The following is an 11715-nucleotide window of genomic DNA, read 5'->3' as shown; positions in this document are numbered from 1 at the left end:
TTTAGTTAGAGTCCTTAAGTTGGACATTTGGTGAGCTCCCTGTTATGGTGGCTTATGCTTGTATTCATCCAGGAATCTCCATCAATGTTTGTGATTCCAATGGCCTCCGGGGTCTCAAACTAGGCACAGAAAGCCTTCAAGTAAGTTAAAGCAAATGACAAGGCCCCAAGAGTGTTGATTGCCAAAATGAATTCCGGGGTCCCAAATCTTGCTTTTGCACCCGTCTTCTTGTTGATCATCATGATTCCATCCGGGTGGTAGGCAATCTGAATTCTCACTAAAGCGGCCAAACAACTTCCTAGACCCATTCAGTGGAGCTTTACACCAACCTTTACATTTAAACTTTAAGCTTCCAACCATAATGAACCTTGCAGGACAATTCTTACCACTGACCATCTTCCTCTTACTCTTAATGCCACAAAGAGCTCTAAGTTGACCATTCGTCTCCAGTAGCCCATATTCAAGTGGGATCAGAAAGTTAAGGGATATGAATTTTACCCACTTGAATGTTGTGAAGGATAATGGCAACTTAGAGGGAGGAGTCTCCAATAACTTTGGCAAGGTGATTTCAAGCTCCACTCCCTTGTGCTCTTTGACAACTTCCACCTCTTTGCAAACTTCTTTAATTTCAACCTCTTCCTCTTGGTAGCTTTTCTCCAATTCAATATCTTCTTTATTGCTTACCGAGGGCATGGGAGGCTGTGCTTCTTCTTCTTTAATCTCTATCTCTTGATCGACCTCTTCCAAGTCCTTAGTCATGATATGCATTGGAGGTTGTACACCCTCCTCAGCATCAATTTCAATTGCCTTGGAAGGAGGTTTTATAACCTGACTTTCCCATGGAGGTTCAGCATCTCCTAAGTCTTCAACCACTTCTTCCTCTGCAACTATTATGGCTTCCTCCACTTGTTCCAATACAAAGCCATGTTCCTCATTGTCCACCGAAGTTTCTAGTGTCTCCTTCATGCTTTGCTCTTCTTTTGATTCTCCACATGTAGCCATGGGAGTTCTTTAAGTTCTCAGATATTGGGAAGCTATTATATTTACTAACTCGCCTAAGGCGGTCGCGAAATTTAGCACACTCTTATTCATCCTTTCTTGCCTTTGAAGAATAACACGAAGTCTGTCATACATTGGAGGTTGGGGTGGATATGAAGATTCATTGGTTGGGAGAGAGGGTTCATAATAGGAAGGTGGTTCATCTTGATAATGATATGGAGATGGTGAATATTGAGGTGGTGGTTCATGAGAGTAGTTGTGTTGGAAAGGTGGTGGTTCTGGTATAGTTCATTTGGCTCATAAGGTGGTTGGTATGGTGGATACGGATTAGGGTCATATGGAGGTGATTGGCGGAAAGGGACTTGTGAGTATGGTGGTCCAAAGTCATGTTGAGGAAAGGGTTCATAGGCATATGGTGGTGGTTGTTGATAGTCCATTGGAGGTGGTTGTCGCCAAGAGGGTTGATCAAATCCTTATGGCTCTTCCCATCTTTGATTGTTCCAACCTTGATGCCTGTTCTCATTGTAATTTCTTCTGCCTGCAACATAATTGTAACCAGACTCATAGTCAAAGGGGTGAGAGTTCATAGTAGTAGGAGAAAATAAAAATAAAAACTAATAAAAAAAATATTTTGAAAAAGATATGATTTTTGAAAAAGGATAAGAAAAGATTTTGAAAAAGATATGATTTTAAAAAAAATATTTGATTTTTAAAAATAAGAATGATAAGAAATATTTTTTTTAAATATTTACAATAACCAATAATAAGGCACACGTTTGCAATTCCCCGGCAACGGCGCCATTTTGATGAGAGAACTTTTGCGTGGTCTAGAAATTTGCAGATAAATCCTCGTTGCAAGTATAGTTTCTAAACCTTCAAAAGTCCTTTCATACAAACGTTTTGGTTGTCACAAGTAACAAACCCCTTTAAAATTGATAACCGAGTATTTAAACCTCAGGTCGTCTTCTCAAGGAATTGCAGGGAGGTATGTTCTTATTATTGGTAATGAGTCTTGTAAATTGGGGGTTTTTTAATGTATAAGATAAAAAGCAAGAATAGTAAATGGAAAGAAAGTAATATTGTATTAAATTAAATAAATAATAAAACTTTTGGCAAGGTATAAGAACTGGAAGTCCTATCCTGGTTATCCTTATCAATTGTAATGAGAATTGGATTTTTCTCCCACTTTGTTAACCTCTAACTATGAAGGTAAGTTAAGTGGATTAATTAATTCTGATTCCTCAGATCCTAGTCTTTCCTTGGGAAAGGCTAGAGTTATTGAAACTCGAATTAATTCTTGAAGAATTACAATTTTCAATCAACAATGAGTTTGATAACTCAAGAGTCACCCATTATTTAACCAAAGCCAAAAGGGAAAATATCCAAATTAAATTAAAAGTATTCATATAAATAAAGCAAAGCAAAATTAAATATGAAAAAACCTCGAATTGCATTAACAAAAGAAATCAAATCTAACATGGATATTCATAAATTAAATTGAGAAAATAAATAAAAAGAACATTTCCCTGATTGAGAGGCACTCCTAAAACTAAGAGAAATCCTAAATCCTAATCCTAAGAGAGAGGAGAGAACCTCTCTCTCTAAAAACTACATCTACTCCTAAAATTGTGAATGTGAAAGCTTGTTTTTGAATGGATGCATTTCCCTGCTTTATAGCCTCTAATCTGTGTTTTCTGAGTCACAAACTGGGTCGAAAACAGCCCAGAAATCGTTGGAGAAGAAATCTGCCACGCTGATTTTTGTAACTGCGACGCGTCCGCGTGGATGACGCGTTCGCGTTACCTAGCGTCAGAGAAACTATGGAATATTATATATCAAATCGAAGCCCCGGACGTTAGCTTTCTAACGCAACTGAAACCGTGTCATTTGGACCTCTGTAGCTAAAGTTATAGCCATTTGAGTGCAAAGAGGTCAGGCTGGACAGCTTAGCAATTTCTCCAACTTCTTGTATTCCTTCCATTTTTGCATGCTTCCTTTCCATCCTCTGAGCCATTCCTGCCCTGTAATCTCTAAAATCACTTAACACACATATCAAGGCATCTAATGGTAATAAGAGAGGATTTAAACATAGGGAACTTAAGGCCAAAGAAGCATGTTTTCAATCAAAGCACATAATTAGGAAGGTAAATGTAAAACCATGCAAATAGTATGAATAAGTAGGTAAAGAGTTGATAAAACCACTCAATTGAGCACAAGATAAACCATAAAATAGTGGTTTATCAGAGCTCTGCTGTGTTTTGATGAATTAATGCAATTACTACAGTTTTCCATTCAATCATGCTTACTTCTATTCTAAGATATTCACTCGTACTTCAACTTGATGAATGTGATGATCTGTGACACTCATCACCATTCTCAACCTATGAACGCGTGCCTGACAACCACCTCCGTTCTACCGTAGACTGAGTGATTATCTCTTAGCCTCCTAGTTCAGATCAGAGTCTTCGTGGTATAAGCTAGAATCAATTGGCAGCATTCTTAAGATCCGGAACGTCTAAACCTTGTCTGTGGTATTTTGAGTAGGATCTAGGATAGGATGACTGTGACGAGCTTCAAACTCATAAGTGCTGGGCGTAGTGACAGACGCAAAAGGATCAACGGATCCTATTCCAGCATGAGTGAGAACCGACAGATGATTAGCCGTGCGGTGACAGCGCATTTGGACCATTTTCACTGAGAGGACGGATGGTAGCCATTGACAACGGTGATCCACCAACATATAGCTTGCCATGGAAGGAGCCTTGCGTGCGTGAAGAAGAAGACAGTAGGAAAGCAGAGATTCAGATGACAAAGCATCTCCAAAACCTCAACCTGTTCTCCATTATTGCATAACAAGTATTTATTTCATGTTCTTTTACTTTTTACAATTAAATCTGAGAATTATTGATATCCTGACTAAGAGTTACAAGATAACCATAGCTTGCTTCAAGCCGACAATCTCCGTGGGATTGACCCTTACTCACGTAAGGTATTACTTGGACGACCCAGTGCACTTGCTGGTTAGTTGTGCGGAGTTACAAAAGTGTGATTGTAATTTCGTGCACCAAGTTTTTAGCGCCGTTGCCGGGGATTGTTCGAGTTTGGACAACTGACGGTCTATCTTGTTGCTTAGATTTATTTTTTTGTTGGTTTAGAGTCACTAAAATTGAGTCTTTTATTTGAGTTAGTTTCATATTTTAAGTTTGGTGTCAATTGCATGCTTTTATTTTTTTTAATTTTTCGAATTTGCATGTTCTTAGTTCTTTCTTGATCTTTAAAAATTCTAAGTTTGGTGTCTTCTTTGTGTTTTCTTTTAAATTTTCGAAAATTTGTGTTTGATTTTCTAAAAATTTTAAGTTTGGTGTCCCTTGTGCTTTTATTTACTTAAAAATTTTTCAAAAATTTGTTCTTGGTGTTCATCTTGATCTTCAAAGTGTTCTTGGTGTTCTGGTGCACGAAATTGCGATAATCAACAATGGCGCCAAAGACTTGGTGCTCTCAAACGTGAATCACACTTTGTCACAACTTCGCACAACAAACCAGCAAGTGCACTGTGTCGTCCAAGTAATAAACCTTACGTGAGTAAGGGTCGATCCCACGGAGATTGTCGGCTTAAAGCTAGCTATGGTCACCTTGTAAATATCAGTCAGGCAGATTCAAATGGTTTTGGTGAATTGATAATAAAAATATAAATAGAACGTAAATTAAAGATAGAGATACTTATGTAATTCATCAATGAGAGTTTCAGATAAGCGTATGGAGATGCTTAGTTCCTTCTGAATCTCTGCTTTCCTATTGCTGTCATCCAATCCTTCATACTCCTTTCTATGGCAAGCTGTATGTTAGGCATCACCGTTGTCAATGGCTACATCCTATCCTCTCAGTGAAAATGGTCCAATGCACTGTCACTGCATGGCTAATCATCTGTCGGTTCTCGATCATGCTGGAATAGGATCCATTGATCCTTTTGCGTCTATCACTACGCCCAGCACTCGCGAGTTTGAAGCTCGTCGCAGCCATCCCTTCCCAGATCCTACTCGGAATACCACAGACAAGGTTTAGACTTTCCGGATCTCAAGAATGGCCATCCATGGATTCTAACTTATACCACGAAGACTCTGATTAAGGAATCCCAGAGATACTCATTCAATCTAAGGTAGAACGGAAGTGGTTGTCAGGCACGCGTTCATAGGTTGGGAATGATGATGAGTGTCACGATCATCACATTCATATTAAGGTGCGAATGAATATCTTAGAATCGGAATAAGCTTGAATTGAATAGAAAAATAATAGTACTTTGCAATAATTCATGAGAAACAGCAGAGCTCCACACCTTAATCTATGGTGTGTAGAAACTCTACCGTTGAAAATACATAAGAACAAGGTCCAGGCATGGCCGAATGGCCAGCCCCCAAAACGTGATCAAAGGATTAAAAGACAATCCAAAGATGTAAATACAATATTAAAAAGTCCTATTTATACTAACTAGTTACTAGGGTTTACAGAAACGAGTAAATGGTGCAGAAATCCACTTCCGAGGCCCACTTAGTGTGTGCTTGGGCTGAGCATTGAGCTTTACATGTGTAGAGGCTTCTCTTAGAGTTGAATGCCAGTTTGTAACCTGTTTCTGGCATTTAACTCCACTTTGCAACCTGTTTCTGGCGTTTAACTCCAGAATGCAACATGGAACTGGCGTTGAACACCAGTTTGCATTGTCTAAACTCGAGCAAAGTATGAACTATTATATATTTATGGAAAGCCCTGTATGTCTACTTTCCAACGCAATTGAGAGTGCACCATTTGGAGTTCTGTAGCTCAAGATAATCCACTTTGAGTGCAGGGAGGTCAGAATCCAACAGCATCTGCAGTCCTTCCTCAACCCCTGAATCTGATTTTTGCTCAAGTCCCTCAATTTCAGCCAGAAAATACCTAAAATCACAGAAAAACACACAAACTCATAGTAAAGTCCAAAAATGTGATTTTTATTTAAAAACTAATAAAAATATAATAAAAACTAATTAAATCATACTAAAAACTATGTAAAAATAATGCCAAAAAGCGTATAAATTATCCGCTCATCACAACACCAAACTTAAATTGTTGCTTGTCCCCAAGTAACTGAAAATCAAATAGGATAAAAAGAAGAGAACATACTATAAATTCCAAAATATCAATGAAACTTAGCTCCAATCAGATGAGCGGGACTTGTAGCTTTTTGCCTCTTGAATAGTTTTGGCATCTCACTTTATCCTTTGAAGTTCAGAATGATTGGCATCTATAGGAACTTAGAATTCAGATAGTGTTATTGATTCTCCTAGTTCAGTATGTTGATTCTTGAACACAGCTACTTTATGAGTCTTGGTCGTGGCCCTAAGCACTTTGTTTTCCAGTATTACCACCGGATACATAAATGCCACAGACACATAACTGGGTGAACCTTTTCAGATTGTGACTCAGCTTTGCTAAAGTCCCCAATTAGAGGTGTCCAGGGTTCTTAAGCACACTCTTCTTTTTTGCTTTGGACCTTGACTTTAACCGCTCAGTCTCAAGTTTTCACTTGACACCTTCACGCCACAAGCACATGGTTAGGGACAGCTTGGTTTAGCCGCTTAGGCCATGATTTTATTCCTTTAGGCCCTCCTATCCACTGATGCTCAAAGCCTTGGATCCTTTTTATTTACCCTTGCCTTTTGGTTTTAAGGGCTATTGGCTTTTTGCTCTTGCCTTTTGGTTTAAAGAGCTTTTGCCTTTTTCTGCTTGCTTTTTCTTTTTCTTTTTTTTTCGCTATTTTTCTCTTTTTTTCTTTTTTTTTTCTCGCAAGCTTTTGTATTCACTGCTTTTTCTTGCTTCAAGAATCATTTTTATGATTTTTCAGATCTTCAAATAACATTTCTCCTTTTTTCTTATTCTTCAAGAGCCAACATATTTAGCATTCATAAACCACAATATCAAAAGACATATGCACTGTTCAAGCATTCATTCAGAAAACAAAAAGTATTGTCACCACATCAAAATAATTAAACTAGTTTCAAGGATGAATTTGAAACCATGTACTTCTTGTTCTTTTGTTTTTAGAATATTTTTTCATTTAAGAGAGGTGACGGATTCATAGGACATTCATAACTTTAAGGCATAGACACTTAGATACTAGTGATGATATAGTAAAGACACAAACATAAATAAAACATAAAGCTCAAAAAATCGAAAAACAGTAAAATAAAAAGACAAGAAAATTAAGGAATGAGTCCACCTTAGTGAGGGTGGCGTCTTCCTCTTCTTGAAGAACCAATGGTACTTTTGAGCTCCTCTATGTCTCTTCTTTGCCTTTGTTGCTCCTCCCTCATAGCTCTTTGATCTTCTCTAATCTCATGGAGAATGATGGAGTGCTCTTGATGTTCCACCCTTAGTTGTCCCATATTGGAACTTAATTCTCCTAAGGAGGTGTTGATTTGCTCCCAATAGTTTTGTGGAGGAAAGTGTATTCCTTGAGGCATCTCAGGAATTTCATGGTGGAGAACTTCCTCATGCTCTTGTTGAGGTCAATGATCTCTTGTTTGCTCCATCCTTTTCTTAGTGATGGGCTTGTCCTCTTCAATGAGGATGTCTCCCTCTATGTCAATTCCAGCCAAATTGCAGAGGTGGCAGATGAGGTGAGGAAAGGCTAACCTTGCCAAAGTAGAGGACTTTTTAGCCACCTTGTAGAGTTCTTGAGGTATAATCTCATGAACTTCCACTTCCTCCCCAATCATGATACTATGGATCATGATGACCCGGTCTACAGTAACTTCAGACCGATTGCTAGTATGAATGATTGAGCGTTGAATAAACTCCAACCATCCTTTAGCTACAGGCTTAAGGTCCAATCTTAATTGAATCGGCTTGCCTCTTGAGTCAACCTTCTATTGAGCTCCTTCTACACATATGTCCATGAGGACTTGGTCCAACCTTTGATCAAAGTTGACCGCGTGCATTTTCTTCCATTATTGGCAAGTTGAACGCCAGCCTTACATTTTTCGGACTGAAATCTAAGTATTTTCCCCGAACCATGGTGATCCAATGCTTTGGATTCGGGTTCACACTTTGATCATGGTTCCTAGTGATCCATGCGTTTGCATAGAACTCTTGAACCATTAAGATCCCGACTTGTTGAATGGGGTTGGTGAGAACTTTCCAACCTCTTCTTTGGATCTCAAGTCGGATCTCCGGATACTCATTCTTTTTTAGCTTGAAAGGAACCTCAGGGATCACTTTCTTCTTGGCCACAACTTCATAGAAGTGGTCTTGATGGACCTTTGAGATGAATCTCTCCATCTCCCATGACTCAGAGGTGGAAGCAATTGCCCTCCCTTTCCTCTTTCTTGAGGATTCTCTGGCCTTAGGTGCCATTGATGGTTATGGAAAAACAAAAAGCAATACTTTTTACCACACCAAACTTAAAATGTTTGCCCATCCCCGAGCAAAAGAAGAAAGAGAAAAGGAGAAGAAGAGAAAGAATGGAGGAGAGGGAGAGAGGTGTGTATTCGGCCAAGGGTAAGAAGAAAGGGATGTGTTGTGTGAAAATGAAAAAGGAATGAGGGGTTTATATAGAGGTGGGGGAAGGTTTAGGGTTCGGCCATTAGGGTTGGGTTTGGGAGGGAAAAGAATTTGAATTTTAGAGGTAGGTGGGGTTTATAGGGAAGAGAAGATGGATGTGAGTGGTGAGGGGGGTGATGGGAAAGAGTGATTGAGGTGATTGGTGAAGAGGGTTATGAAAAGGTGTGAAGAGGAGAGAAGAAAAGGTAGGGATCCTGTGGGGTCCACAGATCAAGTGGGGTCAAGGACTTAACATCCCTACTCCAATTAGGCGTGTAAAACGCCCTTGTTGTGCAATCTTGGCATTTAACGCCAGACTGCTGCTTGTTTCTGGCGTTAAACGCCCAAATGTAGCCTGTTTCTGGCGTTTAACGCCAGGTAGATGCTTGTTTCTGGCGTTAAACGCCAGCTTGGTGCTTGTTTCTGGCGTTAAACTCCAGACAGATGCTTGTTTCTGGCGTTTAACGCCAGACTGCTCTTCCTCCAGGGTGTGCTATTTTTCATTCTGTTTTTTATTTTTCAGTAGTTTTTGTGACTTTACATGATCATCAACCTAAAGAAAACATAAAATAACAATAGAAAATAAATAAATATGCTTAGATAACATTGTGTTGCCTCCCAACAAGCGCTTCTTTAATGTCAATAGCTTGACAGTGAGCTCTCATAGAACCTCACAGATGTGCAGAGCATTGTTGGAACCTCCCAATACCAAACTTAGAGTTTGAATGTGGGGTTCAACACCAAACTTAGAGTTTGACTGTGGGGGCTTTAGTTGACTCTGCAGTGAAAGAAGCTTTTCATGCTTTCTCTCCATGGTTACAGAAGGAGATCCTTGAGTTTTAAACACAAGGTTGTCCTCATTCAGTTGAAGGACCAACTCTCCTCTATCCACATCAATCACAGCTCTTGCTGTGGCTAGGAAGGGTCTTCCAAGGATGATGGATTCATCCTCATCCTTCCCAGTGTCTAGGATTATGAAATCAGCAGGGATGTAAAGGCCTTCAACCTTTACTAGCACGTCCTCTACTAGTCCATAAGCCTCTTTTCTTGAGTTGTCTGCCATCTCTAATGAGATTCTGGCAGCTTGCACCTCAAAGATCCCAAGTTTCTCCATTACAGAGAGTGACATTAAGTTTATTCCTGACCCCAGGTTACACAGAGCCTTCTCAAAGGTCATGGTGCCTATGGTACAAGGTATTAAGAATTTACTAGGATCCTGTTTCTTTTGAGGTAGAGTTTGCTGATCCAAGGCATTTAGTTCCTTGATGAGCAATGGAGGTTCATCCTCCCAAGTCTCATTGCCAAATAATTTGGCATTCAGTTTCATGATTGCTCCTAAATATTGAGCAACTTGCTCTTCAGCAATATCTTCATCTTCTTCAGAAGATGAATAGTCATTAGAGCTCATGAATGGTAAAAGGAGGTTCAATGGAATCTCTATGGTCTCTAGATGAGCCTCAGATTCCTTTGGTTCCTCAAAGGGAAACTCCTTATAGGTCAATGGACGTCCCAGGAGGTCTTCCTCACTAGGATTCACGTCCTTCTCCTCCTCTCTGGGTTCGGCCACACCAAGTAAGGTTATGGCCTTGCACTCTCTTTTTGGATTTTCTTCTGTATTGCTTGGGAGAGTACTAGGAGGAGTTTCAGTGACTCTTTTACTTAGCTGGCCCACTTGTGCCTCCAAATTTCTAATGGAGGACCTTGTTTCATTCATGAAACTCAGAGTGACCTTAGATAGATCAGAGACTATATTTGCTAAGCTAGATGGATTCTGCTCAGAATTCTCTGTCTGTTGCTGAGTGGATGATGGAAAAGGCTTGCTATTGCTAAAACTGTTTCTTCCACCATTATTAAAGCCTTGTTGAGACTTTTGTTGATCCTTCCATGAGAAATTTGGATGATTTCTCCATGAGGGATTATAGGTGTTTCCATAGGGTTCACCCATGTAATTCACCTCTGCTATTGCAGGGTTCTCAGGATCATAAGCTTCTTCTTCAGAAGAGGCCTCTTTAGTACTGTTGGATAATTCCTTCAATCCTTTCAGACTCTGAGAGATCATATTGACTTGCTAAGTCAATATTTTATTCTGAGCCAATATGGCATTCAGAGTATCAACTTCAAGAACTCCCTTCCTTTGAGGCGTCCCATTATTCACAAGATTCCTTTCAGAAGTGTACATGAACTGGTTATTTGCAACCATGTCAATGAGTTCTTGAGCTTTTGCAGGCGTTTTCTTTAGGTGAATGGATCCACCTGCAGAATGGTCCAATGACATCTTAGATAATTCAGACAGACCATCATAGAATATATATAGGATGGTCTATTCTAAAAGCATGTCAGAAGGACACTTTTTGGTCAGTTCCTTGTATCTCTCCCAAGCTTCATAGAGGGATTCACCTTCCTTCTGTTTGAAGGTTTGAACATCCACTCTAAGCTTGCTAAGCTTTTGAGGAGGAAAGAACTTGGCTAAGAAAGCCGTGACCAGCTTATCCCAAGAGTTCAGGCTATCCTTAGGTTGAGAGTCCAACCATATTCTAGCTCTGTCTCTTATAGCAAACGGAAAAAGCATAAGCATGTAGACCTCGGGATCAACCCCATTGGTCTTAACAGTATCACAGATCTGTAAGAATTCAGTTAAGAACTGAAAAGGATCTTCTGATGGAAGTCCATAAAACTTGCAGTTCTGTTGCGTCAGAGAAACTAATTGAGGTTTCAGCTCAAAGTTGTTTGCTACAATGGCAGGGATTGAGATGCTTCTTCCATGTAAATTGGAATTTGGTGCAGTGAAGTCACCAAGCATCTTCCTTGCATTGATATTATTTTCAGCCATGTCTCCTTCTTTTTCGAAAATTTCTGTCAGATTTTCTCCAGAGAGTTGTGCTTTAGCTTCCCTTAGCTTCCTCTTCAGAGTCCTTTCAGGTTCAGGATCCGCTTCAACAAGAATGTTCTTATCCTTATTCCTGCTCATATGAAAAAGAAGAGAACAGAAAATATGGAATCCTCTATGTCACAGTATAGAGATTCCTTTATGTGAGTAGAAGAAGATAAAAATAAAAGAAGGAAAAGATAAGAATCCAAACACAGGAGAGAGGAGTGGGTTCAAATTCTTAGATGAAGAGGAGTGTCAGTAAATAAATAAATAAT

At 39.4% G+C, this 11715-nt stretch overlaps 1 non-coding gene across 1 annotated transcript; it reads left to right on the top strand.

Moving 5' to 3' along the window:
• Positions 1 to 10900: 10900 nt before the first annotated feature.
• Positions 10901 to 11008, top strand: LOC112752769 (small nucleolar RNA R71). Its single transcript, XR_003177186.1, has one exon. It is a non-coding gene; the product is annotated as a small nucleolar RNA R71 (small nucleolar RNA).
• Positions 11009 to 11715: the final 707 nt, after the last annotated feature.

The sequence above is a fragment of the Arachis hypogaea genome, chromosome 15 (genome assembly GCF_003086295.3).
Source record: "Arachis hypogaea cultivar Tifrunner chromosome 15, arahy.Tifrunner.gnm2.J5K5, whole genome shotgun sequence".
Lineage (NCBI taxonomy): Eukaryota > Viridiplantae > Streptophyta > Magnoliopsida > Fabales > Fabaceae > Arachis > Arachis hypogaea.
The sequence above is the reverse complement of the archived record's forward strand: the minus strand, read 5'-3'. Positions and strand labels throughout refer to the sequence as shown.